The sequence below is a fragment of the Melozone crissalis genome, unplaced genomic scaffold (assembly GCF_028551555.1).
Source record: "Melozone crissalis strain CALT ecotype California unplaced genomic scaffold, PUWL_Pcris_2 ptg000027l_1, whole genome shotgun sequence".
Taxonomy (NCBI): Eukaryota; Metazoa; Chordata; class Aves; order Passeriformes; family Passerellidae; genus Melozone; species Melozone crissalis.
In genome coordinates this window covers 37,705,779-37,725,611 of record NW_026535805.1, presented here as the reverse complement: position 1 = coordinate 37,725,611, position 19,833 = coordinate 37,705,779, and the positions used below count along the sequence as shown (strand labels likewise).

At 40.5% G+C, this 19,833-nt stretch overlaps 1 protein-coding gene across 4 annotated transcripts in view; it reads right to left on the bottom strand.

The window, feature by feature from the left end:
* Positions 1-19,781, bottom strand: part of RGS17 (regulator of G protein signaling 17) — a 70,444-nt gene extending 50,663 nt beyond the window's left edge. The window contains exon 1 of one of the 4 annotated variants that reach the window (XM_054279417.1): positions 19,642-19,781. The gene's annotated coding sequence lies outside the window, so the exon portion shown is untranslated. Of the gene's footprint in view, positions 1-18,985; positions 19,084-19,637 lie in introns of those variants that run through there. The other 3 variants (XM_054279419.1, XM_054279416.1, XM_054279415.1) reach the window with 3 other exon arrangements.
* Positions 19,782-19,833: the final 52 nt, after the last annotated feature.

The window sequence follows — 19,833 nt, the reverse complement described above, 5'->3', positions numbered from 1 at the left end:
GAAGCTATGCCTGTCTGGTAGTTTGGCTATCAAAGTCCACTAGTTCAAGTCGGTTTGTGAAGGATGAGCTGCAGAGAGCAATACTCAATTCAAGAGAACAATATTTTGTTTTTCAGCATCACGCCATATTTGGTCCCCAAAATGATATGAATGAAATTCAGAGTTTTCCATCCCATGCTAAATGGTCTACACCATTGCACACTTGAACATTTTCTCCAGTGACAGCTGACATTAGTTACCCTGTGGGCATACTTGCAGTTTACATGGGTTACTTCAGTATGCTTCCTTTGGGAAAGGCTGAAGGATGATGTTGAAAATAAACCCTAGCACCAAAACCCCAACCCCAAGTCCAGCAACATACTTCACATACCACAGTTTCTTGAAAAGATGGATTTCTTTAAATTTGGAGTTGCTAATCCATAATCTCCCAAGTATCTTATAATAACCTTGATGCAAGCTGAACACTGGTTTCTTTCAGATACAGAGGGTATTTTTTATCAAATGGGGGCAACAAAATACTTTTTAGATGTGATGTTCAAGACATAAACAAAAGGAAACCAGAAACTGCAATAGATGGAGAAATTGAAGTGATACAAAACAGTTAATCATTCTTTAGACATGCTTAGCAAATTTTCCTGGCAAGAATGCTATCACTTTGGAAGATAATTTAATAGACAGAGGAGACAAGACAACCAGTTTGCTTCTAATGGCATTGCTATGGTGTAATGGGGCTGAGATGGCTATATTCAAGACAGATGCTATTATTTCTTCTAGTTTTACCATAAGTGACACTATGACAATTCCAAAATCAAGCCTGAAAGCCCATTAAAAACATTTTGCTGGCTTGACTCATAACAAAATGCAGGAACTGCTTTTTTGAGTCCTGATGAATGGAGAAGCTTTCAGAACACTCAGACTGATGATCCCCTGTGGGATCTCAGCCTCTCAGGGCTGAGGGGCAGAGTGAACAAGACCACCCCTGGGGGGCTCGGGAGTCCTGGAATGCTGCCAGAAATGTCTGGTGGCTGGACTTTGATCCCACAGGGGAGATGACATCAGTATGAGGATAGGAGGATTCCACTGGGGTGAATGGTGAAGGGATAAGGTAATTGGACTGTGAGATAAAGGGTTTAAGATTTCTGTACAGGGGGGTCTAGAGAGTAAGATGGAGGAATTGGGGCGTGCCCTTCTCCTTCTTCTTCTTCCTCTAGGCCTCCATCTTCTGTGGTGATGTTGGCACTCCGGGATTGGACCTTACTAGGGGAACACTGGTTAATAAGGGTAGAGGGTATTGGAGAAAAATGATAAATATTGTATACGTAACTCCAAGTATAAAGATAGGTGACCGCCCCAGGGGCTCTCAGTGTGTGCCCATGGCTGACTGCTGAGCAGAACTCTGTCAGGCCAAGAGAAAATCTTTTAGATAAGCAATTAATAAACACCGAGACCAAGAACAGATCTGAAGTTTCTTCTCGTCCTTTCGAACCCGGGCGGCCCAAGGCCATCTTTGGGCTTTTTCCAGACCATCTAAACAGCCCCAAATCCGACAATCCTCAGCTTTTACAACAAAGTGCAAGGCAAACTTAGTGGTCTAGTGATATGCTTTTATCACGCTTTCTCTTTTAATGGTGTGGCCTTTTCCATCTAAGTTATTGTAGCAATGGAGAGAAATACTGCTTCCCCATTTATTTATTTATTCCCATTTCTGTCCATTTGTGTCACTTCCATGAGAGCCTTCAAAAAATTGGTCAGTCTGCTTCTTAGAATCACACAAAGATTACTGCATGCTTTTTAACTGAAGACGTAAGTTCTGAGCTCCTGGTGCAATCCTTATAATTAAAGTTAAATTTAGCATAAAACCCCCTCTCACTTATTGCACTTTGGTTTTATCAGTGTTCTCTGCTGTTGCATTCCCCTAACAGACCACACAGATCTTTATTTGATTTGTCTTACAGTGTTCATGTTCACTGCTCTCTCATATCCTAAAATTTGTCAGTGTATAAGCAGGACATTACTTCAAGGAAGAAAAGTATCCAACAGCATTGAGTTAATGTTTATATTAACTAACTAGAAAATCTGTTTATGGAGATGTGAACACTTTCTCAGTTTTTGCAACCCTTCACATGTGACAGTGTCTCAGTAGATAAGCCAGAGGCACTCTAAGAGCAAGTGTTCAGATTCCCCTAAAGAACAGAAGCGTCAAACTTTCTGGAACAGCTGGCCATTCACAACTTTAATAGATAGCTAACAAAGGAAGTAACACTTGTGCCCACAGCACATTGAGCAGAGATAGTCAACAAACTGGAGAGGAAAGATGATCCAGTAGCTGACGACTATTTTAGAATTTAAAAAACCTGACTAAATTGTTGATTATTGTCTTTTGGTAAGCTACTTCTTTCAATTGGATTTGGACACTAGAGTTTGTTAGATCATGTATTTCAGGTATTCTCACAAAATTTAATTTTTTCCTTTTAATGAAACATATACATGATTTAAAAATCTTTCCAGGTTTGAAGTGAGTGTCTCCAGACATCTCCCTTGTGTGTAGGTTGCATCAAATGGGATGTAGCTGTTAGCAGATTCAAAAGCTAACAGGGGATGCAAGAGATGCAGGTGTAAGTACCTTTTCTGCTCACCATGAACCTTGCTTTCTAAAACCAGGTGGAAGAATCAGTGACTGAGAGTGAGGAGAAAGGAGATTTTCTTTTTGATTAGATAGTCAAAAAGTTGAGCTTGGACTTGAGCAGAAGATCTTTTAGATTCTGAAGCACTTGGACAAGATAATAATGACAGATACAAAAGAAATGTAAATGGTAAGATAACAACTTTAACTTGTATAAATTTACTGTTAGCATTTCTCTAAGCTTCTGTGTGGGAGGTACTTGCCTGTATTAAGGGAGCCCTGTCTGGAATTACCAAAACTGATGTACATTATTTGTTTCAGTCCTACAATAATTTTTAAACAACAGCTTTTATCTCCCACATATGACACCCGTCATACTGATAATTTCATGGACTAGGGGAACATTCTCTTTTCTCTTCCATGGGTCTCTGGAACCAGGGACTGACAGATAATTCAGAAATGCTAAATGGAGTTTTCTCAATCCATCCACACTCTACTTGCATCAGCATGGGTCTCGACCCCAGGAAGTGATTTCCTTACGGTTTTGTTTGATGTTCTCATGGCACTTGAAAGATTAAAAAGGCACTTTTTTTACAGAAAGAAACTATTTCAAAATTGTCTGACACAATTCCCAGAAGAGTTCTTCTTTGCCTTGACCAAAAGCTGTGTTAGATGAAATGCTAAGAAAAAGTCTGCCTTCAGTTGCCCCAGCATCCAGGTTTGGTGAGTATTTTCACCCAGGTGAAGTTTAAGGAGACTTGATTATAGCATAACTAGTAAACAGAAGAGAGAAATAAGCTATGGGATAACAGGTGTAGGATAATCACACAGCTGCCAAACTTCTATGCAAGGATAAAAACCTTTTAGGATGTCTAGTTCTTTGAAGAGAACTTGGCAGGCAATCTGTTCTAAGCAACATTTACTGTAGGTTTAGTCTTTGTCCCATGTAGGCACCTGTGCTGGTTTTAATGTGTGCCCTAATTACATTTTTCTATTTATTTGGTAAGTTGTTAGCTTTTGATTCAGTTATTTATTATAAGTTAGTCCTATTGCATATGATCATATTTTTTGTAAGATATGACCCTGAGTCATTCCTCAAAAAAAAAACCACATTATGGATTAGAACATGCTTTGTAAAATGACATAGTGGATGTGCTTTCTTGCTTTTATTCAATATTGCAAAGATTAAATAATGTGGCATCCACACTCTTCAGCACTTAGAAAAAGGCAGAAATCAAAGTGATCCTGCTCCCCAGTGAACATTGTAATGGTGGATGCACTGCTTTCTCCCTGGCTAATTTCTCTTTAATTTTTTGATGGGGTTTTGGGTAGGTTTCTTGGCAAAACAGCACAGTGTCAATGCTAACAATGGAGACTGTTTCTGCCTTTGAGTATCTTCAAAACTGGTGATTAGAGCAGAATTTTTGTGGTGGGAAGGGGAAGGTCTGAATTCCCTCAGCTCCACACTGGATGAACCCAGGTGTATCACATCCTGGCTGAACCTGTCCCTCCTCCTTTATGAAAGAAAAATTGAGAAAATGACAAGAGTTTTGGTGAGGGCAGGAGGGGTGAAGTAACCCCAGACCTGATCAGCCCCCTTTTCTGGCTATTTTGGACTGATAGTTCATTTGTGTCCAGTGTTTTGTGATGAGTTCAGCTCTTTTAGAAAATGAGAGGCACACTCTCAGTGTGCCTTCTGGACCAAGCTCCTCTGAGATCTCTGGCAGACAACACGTGCTGCTGAGAGCTGGTTGTGACCTAGTTAGCAGGATGTAGTTTCAAGCATGAGTAATAGGCACTCAATGCACTTAACTGGGGAAATTTGGGTACCTAAGGGTGGGAGGGGAATGGGACTTTGTATGTTCTTAAAAACCCAGAGTCCTCTTAGAGGACCGAAAGCCAACTAAGTCCCAGTTTGGATGCCTAGTATATATAGCAGTTTGGGGTGGAGGTGCACACAGCAGCTACTGTCAGCCCAGTAAAGAAGATAAATTTCTCCTTGTCCATCTCTGTGCTAGGCCAGTTCCACCTGTGCAGAAATCCCTCACCCTGGAAGGCTGCATGGAATAAGGAGCTACAGAAAATGTTTAAATTAAGAAAAAAAATGTTAATGGCATTTTTAGATTGTCATCTAAGCCCAGTGCTTTCCTCAAGAAGATGGCTATTAGAAATGCCTGTATCTTCTGAATTATGGAGTTCTTAGATTAAGCCCTGAATGTATATTTATGGCATTTCTGAAATGGCCGCTTTCTGTTTACCAGAGTGGTTTTTGTGGGTTTTTGGGGTTTTTTTTTGGCACCAGTGGTGCCAATAAGTATGCTACTCTAATATTTATGCCTCTTCCATAAACAGAATTGCTGAAAATAATTTTAGGGAAACTTGGGATAGTAGAAAATTGCCTCTTTTTTAAAAAAGACAAAAAAAATTAAACAAAATTAGTTTTTAAATGCTAAGGGTACAGGACAGAATGAAATTTTAAGTTATCTGTAACAGCAATAAAATCTTTTGAAGACTTGCAGTTGACTCAGTACCTTCTTCATTAGGACCATAGTCTTGTACTAGAAAGTGTGCTGCAGGTAAGAAAGGCCTCCAGTAGATCTGCCACATGCAGCAAATAGTGTGACCTTTCATTGCCATCAAAAGTTGTCTGCCTTCTTTCCTCTTCACGTGCAGATCTCCAGATCCAATGAACACATATCTTTGGGAAAGCTGATCTCCTTTCTTTTCAAGATCATCTGCTCTTGCTTAGCCAGAGGCATTTTACTTATTCTGATCCTATGGTATAGGATCAGAAAGGCGGAGCAGGGATAGAATCATCATGTAATTGTTGGCTCCTATCTCCTGCTGTCTCTAGATCAAGGAAACTTAGCTGAACAGCACACAGTTTTGAGTGTTTCAGGAGCAAATTCTAGTTGCAGATAGGAAAAGAAAACAATCTAGGTTTAGTGTGGGTTTTTTGTTTTTGTTGTTGCCCATATGCCATTATTTATTGCATATAAAGGAATGGTTTTAATTTTTAAAACTTTTTTAAAGGCAGGTATTAATTTTCAACACTTTTTTTAAGGCAGATTCTTAATCTGGCTGAACAAAATTCTTATAAGACTGAATTCCTAAAATGCTGCAAACATCTTCTAATTATCAAAAGCTATTAGAAATCAGCTTATATTTTAAGAAGTGGCTCTAACACACTTATTTTTCACTGTCCATCTCTGCTATTCCATACTTCCAGACTTTATCACTGTAGCCTTGTAATTCACCTGTTCATTACGAATTTCCTTCTTTCTTCATTAACTAGCATCCAGATTCATGTTACGTTCAGTACCATTGACTGCTATCTACTGAGATTTCAGTCTCACTGTCTATTATGCCTGTTTCTTGCCCCTTCAGATTTTACAGGTCCTTTTCAACTTCTCTGTGTTCTCTCAGTCTGTGCTGGTTATTACTTCCACTCCTGAGATTTGTCCCTTCGCCTGGAACATCTGGATAACCAATTCTGAAATTTTCTGTCCCTCTCAATAATTCAGTCTGCCTGCTCCCCAAGTTCAGCAGTTCTTGCCTCAGGATGTAAGCAAGGAAACAGCTGGAGAGCCAGGGGCAAAAATCTCACAATGAATACAAATGTGGCATAAAAAGTTCTTCAGATCTTATGGAAAGGCTGTATGGAAAGCAATGAAACAACACTTAGCATCTCAATAGAAGATTCATCCCAGTTAGTGAATAGGATAAACTTCTGTTCTCTGTGGAGCTGACTCAAGCACTTCTTCCTTCAGGGAATTTTTTTAGCTTTGTGGAAAGAATTAGTAAGAATTAAATTGAACCACCTGCATGTCTGATCACAGAGTAAGTTCTAGCAGAAAAATCTGCAAAAAAAAATTTTGCAGATTTTTCTGCTAGAGTGAATGCCTGTGTTCACATTTATTGTTTCGTTGTGGGGAAACGTAAGAAGGAATTTTGCCCTACAATTACTGATTTGGACTAACATGTTTTTTCACTGGGGCAGACCTGTAGGCAAGTGATACTTTAATTTTTAAATGTTTCTCAAGGACAATTTAATATCTCAAAACTCCTGGAAGTTTCTTCCTCTGGCTTCACTTTAAGTTACAGCCTTATTGCCTTAATTGTGGTATGACCCATGACTTCTGGATGATGGTATGACATACCTGCTATGACAGGTTAGATATCCTTGCCAACAGTATTCTGTTTAAAAACACACCTGAAATTTTCTTTTTGGGGAGTTGCAGATTAGAGTCCGAGCAAGAATAAGCACGTGCTGAGGAACCCTTTGCTCTCTGGAGAAGAAGATGACAAGATCACCTGTGCCTGTGTGGGACATCACAACAGCAGCTGGACCCGGGAGGCCCAGGCATGTGGGTGGGATGTGCAGTGCCTGATGGAGGACCATCCACTGGATGCTGAAAAGAAAAGGGCTAATTTTGGGCAGCCAGGCCATCTCAGTGTCCCAATATGCTTGTTGGGAGTTTCTGAGCTCCATACTGTCTTTAATAAACAGTATGTACATTACCTACAATCTTGCAGTTGCTGCTCCTTCTGATCAGGGAACACACACAGATAATACGTGTGACACTCACTGCCTGCTGGTATTTCATCCATGCCACTTCTCAGGAAGGAGATGTGGATGAAGATGTTTTCCATGTGCTAACAGCGCTGACCTTTCCATTTCCATTACACATCACTCAGAAGCAGTGACCAGACATTCAAAATCTGAGTTTGAAAGCCAAATTTAGACATTTTCTGAATGGTTTTATTTTTATTCGAACAATAAAATTATTTTTAAACAGAAAACTAAACTGAACATTATAATTGCAGGAGACTGTGGGAGGCAGAGCTGCCTGCTGATCACATTAAATGTTTGATCCTTATTCAGCCACCAAAGGCTTGGGTGCAGCCAATTTTTTTTTCTAGTTAAGTGCCTGTCCTGAGATAGCGTTCTTTTTCTCAGTGCATAGTAACAGGTAGGATGTCAACAAGTGGAATAAAGGACACGGTGTGGTTATTGTAATTTCAAATCTCTCCTTGGCTCTAAAAGCAACTTTTTAGGTATGACTCTGAAACCCTTATAAAGAAGAATGATCAGTTTCCATTCAAGTCTGCAAGTGGGTCAACATAACAGAACTGAAGTCTGAGAACAATCATCAACAATCACCAATTCATCTTAATGGCCCGGATTCTTCATTTCCTTGACAAATGTTTAATTTTCTCTTGTGATCTAACTTTTCTTTAGAAGGTGAGTCATGCACAACAAATCAAAATGGTGACATTTTTGTTTGTCCTGTGCAATCTCATGTAGGTGAACCAGTGCATTTGCAACACAGTTGCTACTGCTGGAACCCTTCTCTTCTAGACACGTCTGTACTAAAATGTTACATCTATATCCAGTTCCACAGGATACCAGGATTGAGAAGCACTTTTAAGTAACACACAGAAGAGTTTCCTGAAGGAGTTATTTTGTCTGAGAAGAGAAATTATACTAATATTGTATATTAGTATAATTTTGTTGTTGTTATAGTATAATTTTTGTTGTTATATAATGTTGTTATAGTATAATTTGCTAATAATATTAGCTATTTTGTATCCAAATCAACATGGAAATGTATTTTGACAATGGACCGGAAAAAAAAAAAGACCCTTTAGGTTACCCCAAAGTTCAGGTATGCAGGTGCATCTTCTCTTATACACATGACCTTATGTCTTTTGCTGCCACTATTCACAGTGAGGATACCACTGGGTCACACAGCACTGAAATTCAAGCAGCACACTTCTAAAATTGCTTCAGGTGTGAGCTGCACCTTGAATATTCCTTATCAAGGGATCCCCCTTACATAATCAGGAGAGAATGCTCATGGAGCAGTCACACAGGCTTTATTGTCTTCCTGTTCCAAGGAGCTCCACAGATGAGTTATGAAGGGAAAAGGCTGGAGGAGAGGTTTTGTGATTGGGAGGAGAGCTGTGGCCAGGACATTTGTGCCCCCTTGTTTCACAACATACGGATTCTGCATTCTGAGTGTTCTCTTCATTTTTTCAAGTCTGCTTGATCTAAAGAGAGTTTCTGGGACAAATGTTTAAAGGGGGGGGGATATGAATGTGTCAGGTGAACAAATGGAAGGGAGGAAGAAAAATTTAATATGGATCATTGCACAAGAGCAAATGAAGAATAAGCAGTCTTTGAGTGAATGTGGCTGGAAATGAGAAAAAGGTTTTCAACGGGAGATCTGGAACAGCCTCTGGGTAAGAATAAATGTAAAAAAAACCCAACCAACCAAACAAAAACATCCACCAAACCAAATGAAATAAGAAAACACAAACAACCTTCTCCCCTCTCCCTCCCAAAAACCCCCACAAACCCAAACCAGCAACAAAACAAAACAAAAAAACATTTCCTGCTCCTAATATCAACTTGGTCAAGAGAAGGAAAGAAAAAGTAAGAACTGACTGAGGGAAACAGACAGAGTTTGGGATTAAATTAGCTAGGGTTTTTCCCTCAGCATACTTTCCTATTTTCCAGTGTTCCTAAAGTTGCTACTGTGGCACCTGCTGGAATCAGCCACGCTACTGAACCGAGCCTAACCTGGAGTGCTGCTGAGCACGCACTGCCTGCCTGGTTCAATAGCAGCTCATTTCCTTGGCACCCCGCTGGACACACTCTCTGCCTCAGAGGACAGGACTTCAGCACAATTTTAAACAGTATCTCACCTAAACAGCTCAGGGTCTAATGTAGAAACAAACCAACAAAAAAAGCCAGTCTGCTGTATGAATAGTACCCAACTTAGTTTTAAAACATAAAATACTCTCTTTAGGTTATTCTACCTAGTACCTCACCAAATATTAAGCAGTCAAAATCAAGGTGTCTCTGGCATTCTCTGGGATGATCTCACTGCCCACCAGAACAATTTCTACTTAACAGAGACTTACAATCCTATGTTTAAAATGTGAATGATGATTAGCATTACTTGTAAGAATAGTTTCTGCCATAGAAGTCCACTCAATTTAATGGAAAAATGTCTTGAACATTAATAGCGATTCAATTATTTGGAGTCTTAAAACCTCTAAGAACTGTATCCCATCTGCAGCTGGACCTGCAATAAATTGTGCTTTCTGATAAATTTAGTCTTCATACATTAAAGCTCTTTCAGATCATATTTTCTTAAAATTCAAGGAGACCTCTCCCCCATCTTTCAAGGGACATACAGTAACTTACTTCTTTTCTTTACAAAATAAACTAAATTGCATTTACTTGGGCCATCAGCCTGCTTCACAGGAAATTTACTGGAGAAGCTGATCAGTGGTAGCTCATGCCACAGCTCATGGGTTTGTCCTCTCACAGCGATAACCAGAAGGCAATCAATTAAAAATTTCTGAGGCTAAATTACATATGAATATATATATAAGCATATATAAAGTATATGCTGATATGGACTGAGTAAATAATCTCCCCTAGTTCTGATTGCATCAAGACTGAAGGGTTGCTAAAATTCAGAGTAATTTGGGCTGAGAAATCGTATGCTGCCTTCATTATTAGAATTAGGTCTCCATTGACTAATTAGTCTACTCCCTTTTGTTACCTGTAAAAATATTTTATTGTGCTATAGCTGTGATATTACAGGAACTTATGTCATGAAAACAATCAAGCTAAAAGAAATGTGCATAGATTTTTTTTTAATGCATAATTTGGAAAAGCTAGGACAGGTGTTATTCTGTCATGAACAGGACTGAGTTAACTCTACTGGAGTTAAGTCCTTTTATGAGGATGACAGGTAGCAGTTTAATGGATCCCCAAAATCCCATATCTTTTTAAAGAACTGATGAGCTGAAAGTTATAGGATATGTATATGCAGAAGGTATCTCGTGCTATTTGCCATATGCTTCCATTCTCTCTTTTTCATTTTTTAAATTCAGGTTTACATTGCTCAACCATCCAAAGTCTTCCTGGTTTTGTAGTGTTTTGCTTACTGAGCAATTTTTTTTTAACATGGCCCTAATTAATATTTTTCATGTTGATACTCAGATTACATATTCAAAGGAACAAACTGGAGAGGTTTTACCCTGGTCATCTTCAAATCAGTAAGAATACTTGATCAGAAAGACTAACTTCTCATTCAGCTGCAAATTCCCAGTTTTGTCCTGGAAATTGTCTGCATATGAAGATTTTCTGGATCTTAAGCTCTCTCTGATTTCTATATATGAGCATTACTTTGGTAATAAGGAAGCTGGAGTAGGAGACAAGATTCTTAATGTTAGATTTTAACCCTTGAAATCAACAAGAATTTTGCCCTGTATTTTTAAGTTCTGCATCTGCCACCATTTTACTGTGTGATCCTCTAATTGTTTAATTGACATGTAGCTGCATTTCTGTTCTGTGAAAAGCAGTGCTGCTGTCTTAGCATGCAAAGGTAATTTAGTGGTTGTTTGAAAGGTGAGCTTGTAAAAAAGACAGCATGATGGAATGATTAAAAAGCACTTATTAGGTCTAAATTGCCAAAATCTGGAAGGACAGAAATAGTCTTTTCATGATGTGTTCTTTATTCATTCTTAGTGCTTGCTAAATTGCTAGATTCTCAGAATAATAATAATATGATGAGCAGTCACCTCCTCTTTTACTATTTTCATCTTTCTGGATTTTCTATTTTCTTAAAAGTTCCTGAAATATCACATTGTATGAAACCAGGACACTGCATCTACCACAGCATTATATGCCTGACCAAGAAAAATGCTCAGCAGAAGTAAGGTCATACAAGATATATAACTTTCCTATTACCTCATGCTCATATCTCATACAGATATGAGCAACTCACCTTTCCTAAACTTTAAAATTTCTTTAAAAATATGTTCAAACAATTCTCTCTCCTGTTATGTATGAAAAAAATTAATATTGAACATAAATCATGACCTCCCTGTCCCACAGGTTTGATAGAATATTAATAGTAATAAATACATGAAGGACTTGAGGGAACTCAGTATAGTTAAAGCCATTCAATATGAGTTATGCTAAATGTAACTTTTAAAACCATATATATTTGAGATGAGTATGAGATGTTGATATTAATATTTTATATATCAGATTTCCAAATTTATGGTATAGCCAATATAAATATGTTGACTTCTGTTACTGAATATAACATTGTGATTCTAGAATAAACATGGTAAAAGTCAACATGATAAACATTAAATGTATTAAAAGCTGATAAATTTTGATCTGAAATTAAACATGGGGAACAACTATTAAGCAGGTTTGTTACTAACTGGATCCTTCAAGCATATATTCATTTGTACAACTGACAACGTACCCCTCTGTTGTGAACAAAACAGAAGGAACTATAAAAATCTGCAGTGCTCTTGTTTGTAGTAGGTGAATATCAAGGGAACAACACAAACTAAAAAATCTCAGCAAACACTGTATCCTTTGGTCAATACCATATTCCTGAGAAGGAAGAATTCAGGCCAGAGGCAGAGAGATGTGATGGGCCTGTACTGTAAAGATACAGTTCCTGGGCTGGTTCTCTGGCTCTGAGGCTGAATGGCCAATTCACTTTCATTCGTACAATTAGAGTCACCTGCTCTGCATAACAGGACCGTCTCATATTAGCATTTTATTGGGAATGATCCCTGGAATGTGGTAACTTTCCAGTTAGGTCTGGGACCATCCTAAGAACTCAGTACACAGACAATCAAGTTCTGGTGCAAAAGCTCAGGCTTCTGTTAGTTTGCAGAGAAAAAAATCTGGGACTCTTAACAAAAACTGAGAGTCTTGGCAACTAAAAGAAGTGCTCAGTGCAATCCTGCACCCACAGGAGTTGTGCTACCTTGGCTACTACATAAAGCCAGAATCCTAGACAGCCACACGAACACCATGTTACTGCTATATTTTAGCATTGACTGCTATTGAAACAACAGCTGTGATTTCCTTGGATGGTTACTGATCAATTGAAGCAGGTTAAGAAGAGCTAAGACAATGGTTGAAGGATTATGGAATGTATTTGGTGGTAAATGTGTTCATGAGCTATTTAGGTTAAAAATAGAAAAAATTTAGGAGTGCATTTCACAGCTTCTGAGTAGTTTGTACTGCAGGATGCAAGATGATAGATAATAGAGGTAAAATAAGGTAACTTTCTTGTTAGTTCTGCTTTTATTAGATTTTTCAAGTGTCTGAACTTTGTCAGCTATCTCTATCCTAGTCTGCAATTAGCAGTGTAGGCATAGGCTTTGAGACAGATGCTGGATATGGGATGGTCCTTCTGCAGAGAGAGCTGAGGACAAATCCAATAAACAGTCAGATTTCTGTGTTCTGAATCACTGACCAATGCTCAGTCTCAGCTCAAAGCTGCTGCCTTCATAACTTGATAGGTTATGAAGTAGCTGCACTGGTTATAGGTATTCCCTCTATCCTTACAAGATTCTTACCACACAAGTACTTATTTCTTTTGTGGTTACTCTGTGACTTAATTTTACATATCAAATAATCAAAAATTTGAAAGCAGCCTTGTCTATTCTGGTCAGCACAATGTTTACTATACAGCTGAGATTCTGTTTATTATCATCTGGGGGTTTTTAAATTGTGAGGGTCAGTAAGTGTTTATAAAAATACTTGGACAATACATATAATAGTGAAATATGTAATACATATTATTATTACATTATTACATATAATAGTGAAAAAATTCTACACATGAGATTCCAGTTACCAGGTTATCAGATATATCAAACTGTATCCATTAGATTATCAGACCATTATAAGACAACTGCATTACAACACAGTAGATATATTTTTAAACCATTCTACATGAATGATAAAAAAAAAAACTTTTACATCTCACTCTTCCCAAACCCATCTTGAAAGCTATGAAGCATCTGATTAATATTTTAGGACTTGTAATTTCTGAAGATAATAAGACTTGGAAATAAAAGTACCTTTTGGACACTGACTAATTAGGATGACACTTTCCACCTACATTCATTAAATCAAGGCTACTTGTGAAGCTCTTGTACAGGAAGTTATTATTCACTGTTCTCAATTTTCATATGATGCAAATCATTGAGAGCAGAATCTACACTACCCAAAGGCCTGGTGCAATGTGAATATCAGAGAGCATGTGCTGTCTGCAGTACTGTCAAAATAAAGCAAAATTGATAAGAAATTCCTTACTTCAGAAGGTTGTTCCCATTAAGCAAACCATAAACATTAACAATGGTATTAAAAATTTACTATACATTTCTTCACTATGAGGCCAGTGAGGCACTGGAACATGTTGCCCTGAAAAGCTGGGGATGCCCCATCCTTGGAAGTGTTCAAAGCCAGGTTGGGTGGGTCTTTGAGCAACTCAGTCTAGTGGAAATTGTCCTGGTCCATGGCAAGGGGAACTGCAACTGAAATCTATGTAGGGGCCCTTCCAGCCCACACATTCTATGACTTCCCTCTAATTTAAGTTTCTATGAGAGCAGCATATATACTGATACTAATCAGGCAGTGGTGCTGTGAGAAATGTCAGGGCTCCCTGCAGCTCCTTGCCACAGCTGCGACGTGCCTAGGACACGCTGCTGCTCTAAGGGTGCTCGCTGTTCTGAAGTCTCTCTTGAAAGCTGTCTGAACTACAGAATCAGAGAACCACACAATCACTGAGTGGTTTGGGTTGGAATAGACCTTAAATATCACCAAGTTCCACTCCCCTGCCAGGCTGCTCAAAGCCATGTCAAACTCGGCCTTGGAAGCAGGTATAAAAGTGCTGTGCTAAGGATACCATGAGACCCTCCATCCACGCTTCCTGGGCTTTAATTGCTTTCTCTCACAGGATTATTTTACTTTAACTTACATGAGCTGCTGATAAATGAAGACATTGTTACAGCATACCATAGCACAGCAAAACAGAATACAGCAAAAACATAATACATAATAAGCAAGGTGGCATAATCAATTAATCAGGGATCTGAGACAGAGTGGCTGTGTCCTTTAAAGGCAGTGCTACTGTGACATTCTCTCTGCCAGTCTGTATGCACAGAGATGGGCTGGCTATATGCAGTGGTTCAGCTTGTGATCTCTCATATTCCAGCAAGCACAGAGCTGGCATCACTGGAGAGAGCAGCCAAATGAAGCTGCTCTGGTAGCAGAGGCTACAGAGCTGTGTTAATGCCTCACTGTCTAATTTACCCCTTTCTCACTGAAAAACCTAGGCCAGATATATACTGATTTTGTTTGGAGAAAGATTATGCAGCACAGATGTAGTGTTTAAGGTGTGTGCATGTTTTTAATGCTTGGCTGCTGGATTTAAGATTTTATTAAATTTTATTTCTGCTCTATCTCCCTACCTGTAATTTCCCACATACATTCTATTTAGATATTTACTGATTTCTAAGAACTTGCTGCTATTTACTTACCAAGTAAATAATGTATGAATATTTCTATTGTATGGAAGTTAAGATGCATTTCATTTGTATTTTATAAGCGAAGAATTTAAAGACAAAGCTATGATTCAAAAATTTTATGATGCTATGACAGAATCAACCTTAAATTGATTAAAATACTCTTATTTAAGTCCAGATTCATTAATATACCAGAACAACAAAAGCTTTTCAAAGCATACGAGTCATTTAAATTGAGTTTACATCTATTTTGCATCACTGGAGCAGTGCAAATGAGAGAAAGCACACTAGGGAATCGAGCCCTTATGTTGGTCTGGTCGAGGCACAGGTTTCATGGTGGCTGGGCAGGAGGAGCAGAGCAGACCCCCAGTTCATCTGTTTGTGTGCTTCAAGCATTCCCCAAGGTCCCTGCCACCATCACATCACTTGGCTGCTTCCCCTGTGTGTGCTAGAGAGAGCAGCCATGCCAGGGAAAACCTGCTGAGAGCAAATATCCGACTTCAAGTAGAGACACAAAATCTCCGTAGAAAGGAGCTCCCTGAAATGGTTAACTTTCCAGAGAACCAGAGTGACACACACATGCAGCTCACTTCCTCAGACCCTCTGCAGCCAAGACCTGCAGAAGTGCCAAGCTGAAGTGCTGGGATTCTTTGGAGGAGTCCAGCAGCAAAGCTATTCACACAACTCTACTTACAGCCTGTAGAGCCATAGCCATTAGCTATAACCACCAATAGATAAACTTAATTACAACTTAATCTATTCACTTGTTTTTATACCCTATGCACAAGCCTTTAATTAACTAATGGTATGGAAAGTTTGACTGCATTTTTAACTATAAAAAATACTTAGAGGAAAAGAGTATGTCAACAGAAATGCTAAGTTTTGTGAAGGATTTATTTTCAATGAACTTTAGCTCAAGCCAATTAGCACATGAATTTTATGTTCTTAGAAAACTCATCCTGTATTCACAGAAAAAGCACTACTAGTATGGTAGGCATATATTTTTCACTGTAAAAGCTGAAATCTTGGTATGAGTGCAAAATAAATCCCTGGCATCATGAGCCATGATCAGGAGGGAGCTAATGGAACAGTGATGAACATCTCTGCAAGAGCTAATACTGTTTCACTCAGTACACTTCTGGTGTATTCCTAAGAATCTCCATATGTTCATAATTAAAGGCATGCATGTGAAGCATACAAGTAAGAGAGTGCTATTTAAAAGTACTAGGATTGTAACATTTATTTAGGGTAATGTATTTTTAGTGAACAAAAGTGTATATACCATATATATATACATCTACATATATATGTGTTTTGCTACATATACACCACTTGTAAGTAGAAAATCATGCCTGAGACTGACATTCCTCCTATCCTTTCCTATAACAATGCCACTCAGCCTCTCCTCCTCTTAGTCTTTTGGGAGATGGGGATTAACACATTTGAGGTTTCCAGCATTTTATTTTTTGTGAAGAATTTCACAGTTCATGGGTTTCTACCCCTCTCTACTGTATCACGTTCTGCTGTGAATGTGTGGCTCCAAGTTGTGTCTGCTGCCAAATTAAAACTGTGAGAACTTCTGTGTCTTTGGGTCTGGGTTGTGCTTTTGTAGTTCTCTGGTCTCCTATTCCTTTATTACTCTTATGACAAAACCAAAGAGGGGCTACCACTGAGATCAGGGAAGTATTCTGCAAGGTTGATCTGATCAATACCTCCTCAAGCAGGACTGAACTCAGGAGCACTCTTCTGAAGAAGAATTTGTGTTATAGTTCCTTACAAATCAGCTACATTTTATGGCACATTTAAAATTTCCCTTTGAAACTGTGCATGTTGATGCACATCCTTATAATGAACATTACACAGAACAATTAGAAAATGATGCTACTTCAAATGTACAGAGTTCATATATATATATATATATATATATATATAAATATATATATGCCTTGACATAAAGCCTGCATTTTGTATTTAATTTAGTTGTTAAAAAAATAAGAATTGCAGTTAGGAATAAAATATTTTATCTTCTTTTCAGGGTAGGTAGAAAACTGCATTGGTATAGGGAATTTTTCACCAAGCTGTCAGTCAGATTTCAATTCAAATCAATAGTGCAGGGAGTATTTTTCAACAGACACCTTTTCAGCAGCCTTCTTGAAACCAAGTTCAAGGGTTCAGGGCAATTCTTTGTACATAAGTGTCCATGTTGCATAACAAGAAGAAGAAGAACTATTCTTATGTGTAGATTTCAAGATAAAGACCAAGGGCTGAGCACAGCTTTACACTCCTGGGCAGGCCTCTCAGCTTGGTGATAGGTAAAATGAAGGGACCTGACCTGCCAGTGCTGTACCTGCTCTGGTTTCAGAGGACAGTCCTGGCACCTTACATAGATACAATATGAGCTCCCTGTCAGCTAGGGAGCACTGGGTGAAATTACCAGGCAGCAGGTTCATAGCAAACAAAAGGAAGTAGTTTTTCACACAAATCATAATTAAATTTTGGTGCTCATTTCCACAGAACAGGGTTGAGACCAAAGCATAAACAGATTTTTTAAAAGGGAGTAGGGAAACTCAAAGTTTATCATATATGATGGTCTGAGAGCAACCTCCAGTTTAAGAAATCCATGTTCTATGTATTACTGAAACTTGAAAGGATATGCCAGAAAAAGATTCCCTGTATGCCAGTCCTGTTTCTTACGTTTTTCTCCTTCAGCATCCGCTAATGACTGTAGTCAGAGCCAGGATATTGGACTAGATGTTCAACTCACTATAGCAATTTATTTGATCGTATTCTTTTAATTAAATTATGTTCTTATTTTGGCTACTTAAAAGGATCTAAGCATTTAAATGCTTTAATGCTCATGTTATTTCAGGGAGGCAAGTACATGAGTGTATCATAGCATTTGCGTTTTAGGCCATAAACTTACTGGGGTGGGGCTCACTCATCTTTTAATAGGACTTTGCTTTTTCTGGGTATGAGCTAGAATAGAAATATGTATTTGATAACAGAGATAACAGAGTGCAACACTGTTTTTCTATAAAGGTTAAATAGTTTGTTTGCCTAAATGGCTTGTGCCACAGGTAAATTTCCTAGCGATTTATATGTAAGGATGATGACACTAGCATCAACTGATGTGAAAAAGAATCAACTTCCTTTATAGAACTCCCAACATTTGTAATGCATGAACATTACATTTGTAGGAAGCTATTCTTCACCTGTTACCCACAATAGTATTGCCAGACAATATGTAACTTACACATATTTACCTAGAAGGGTATTTCAGATTTCATCCATTTTGCAAAAGCATCTGGCTGCAAACCTATGACACACGTTGGTGAAAATCCAGATACAGAAACGAAGAAACCGAATACCGAAAACCATAAATTTCAGCCCTGCTGTTTCTAAGCCTGGCAGCCCCATAAGGTTTCCTTCTACATCAACAAGAAGAGATAGAGATGAACGTTAGGCTGGCAGCCGAGCAAGCGAGGACACCTCGGCATTCTTAATTGCGGGCGGTTCCATCCCCAGGAGAGGCGCAGCCCCGCAGGAGCAGCACACGGCGGGGCGGGCAGCGGCACCATATCCCCGCCGCACCGGCGGGTGTTCCCGGCAGCGCGGGGAGCCCCGCTCCGCACCGGGAGCATCCCCGCCCGCCGCCGCGCCCGCCACCTGCTCCTGCCGCGGCCCCCGCCCGCCGCCCGCCGGCATTTCCCGGGGAGGGGCGGGAAGGAGGCCGGGGCAGAGGATGGCGGTGCCGCAGGGCACGGCGGGCGGGGGAGGCTGGTGCCGCCCGGGGCTCCGCGGCCGCTGCCCCCGCGGCTTCCCCGGCCCCGGCCCGGCCCGGCCAGGGGGGCAGCCGAGAAAGGGGCAGAGGGAGGGAGGGATGGGAAAGCAACTCCCGATCTTAGAGCAACCACTCGCTCGTTCACCCTCACCTTCCGCCGGCTCCTCGGATTGAAATAACAACAACAATAATACTAATAAAAATTACACCACCTCTCCTCGCGCGGAGCAGACCCACGTTACAGGCAGGGGAAGGTCAAGAGGAAAGACGGGAGGAGCGCTGCCTCGCCTCCGATCTGGCGGATGTCACACCGCCAGCCCGTGTCCCCGGCTTCCCCGGGGGCGGCCCAATCCCTCCCCCTGCCCGGGCTGGGCAGCAGCTCCCGGCGCGGCGAATGCCCCGCGGCATCCCCAACACAAACTGGGGTGCGGCGGAGATGGGGGGCGCGGGTAGAGCCCGGCGACACCTCTCCCCACCCCTTTGTGCATCGCGGGCACGACACACACACACACACACACACACACACACACACACATACACACACGCTCCACCTTGCAACCTCGGCGCCGAAGCCGCCCGTTGTTACACACATACACAGAGGCACGCTTACACACACCCTGTCACCCCGAGAATACATTTTCTCTTGCACTCTACCGCTCGCCATCCATCCATCCATCCATCCATCCATCCATCCATCCATCCTCCCTATGGTCTCTCTCCTTCCTTTTCCTCTCCCCCCCCTACATCCCTCCCTTTGGTCGGTGTGGTTTTCCCCCCACACACACATCCTTTGCATCACTATAAAGCAGACATTTTGGTGCCGTTTATCACGGTTCAGGCTGAAACAAGCGCGGAGCGCCTTACCCACCCCCGCCCGGCTGCGTGCAGTTGGCGCTGAGCGATCCCGGGAAGGGCTGCTGCGGCTCGTCCCCTAGCGCGGCTGCTCCGCTGCCATCCGCCCAACTTCAGCACCCAGCCGGCAGGGAGAGGGCGGGAGGCGGCGGCAGGCGGGCGGGCAGGGAGGGAGGGAGGGAGGGGGGCAGGCAGCGAGAGAGAGCGA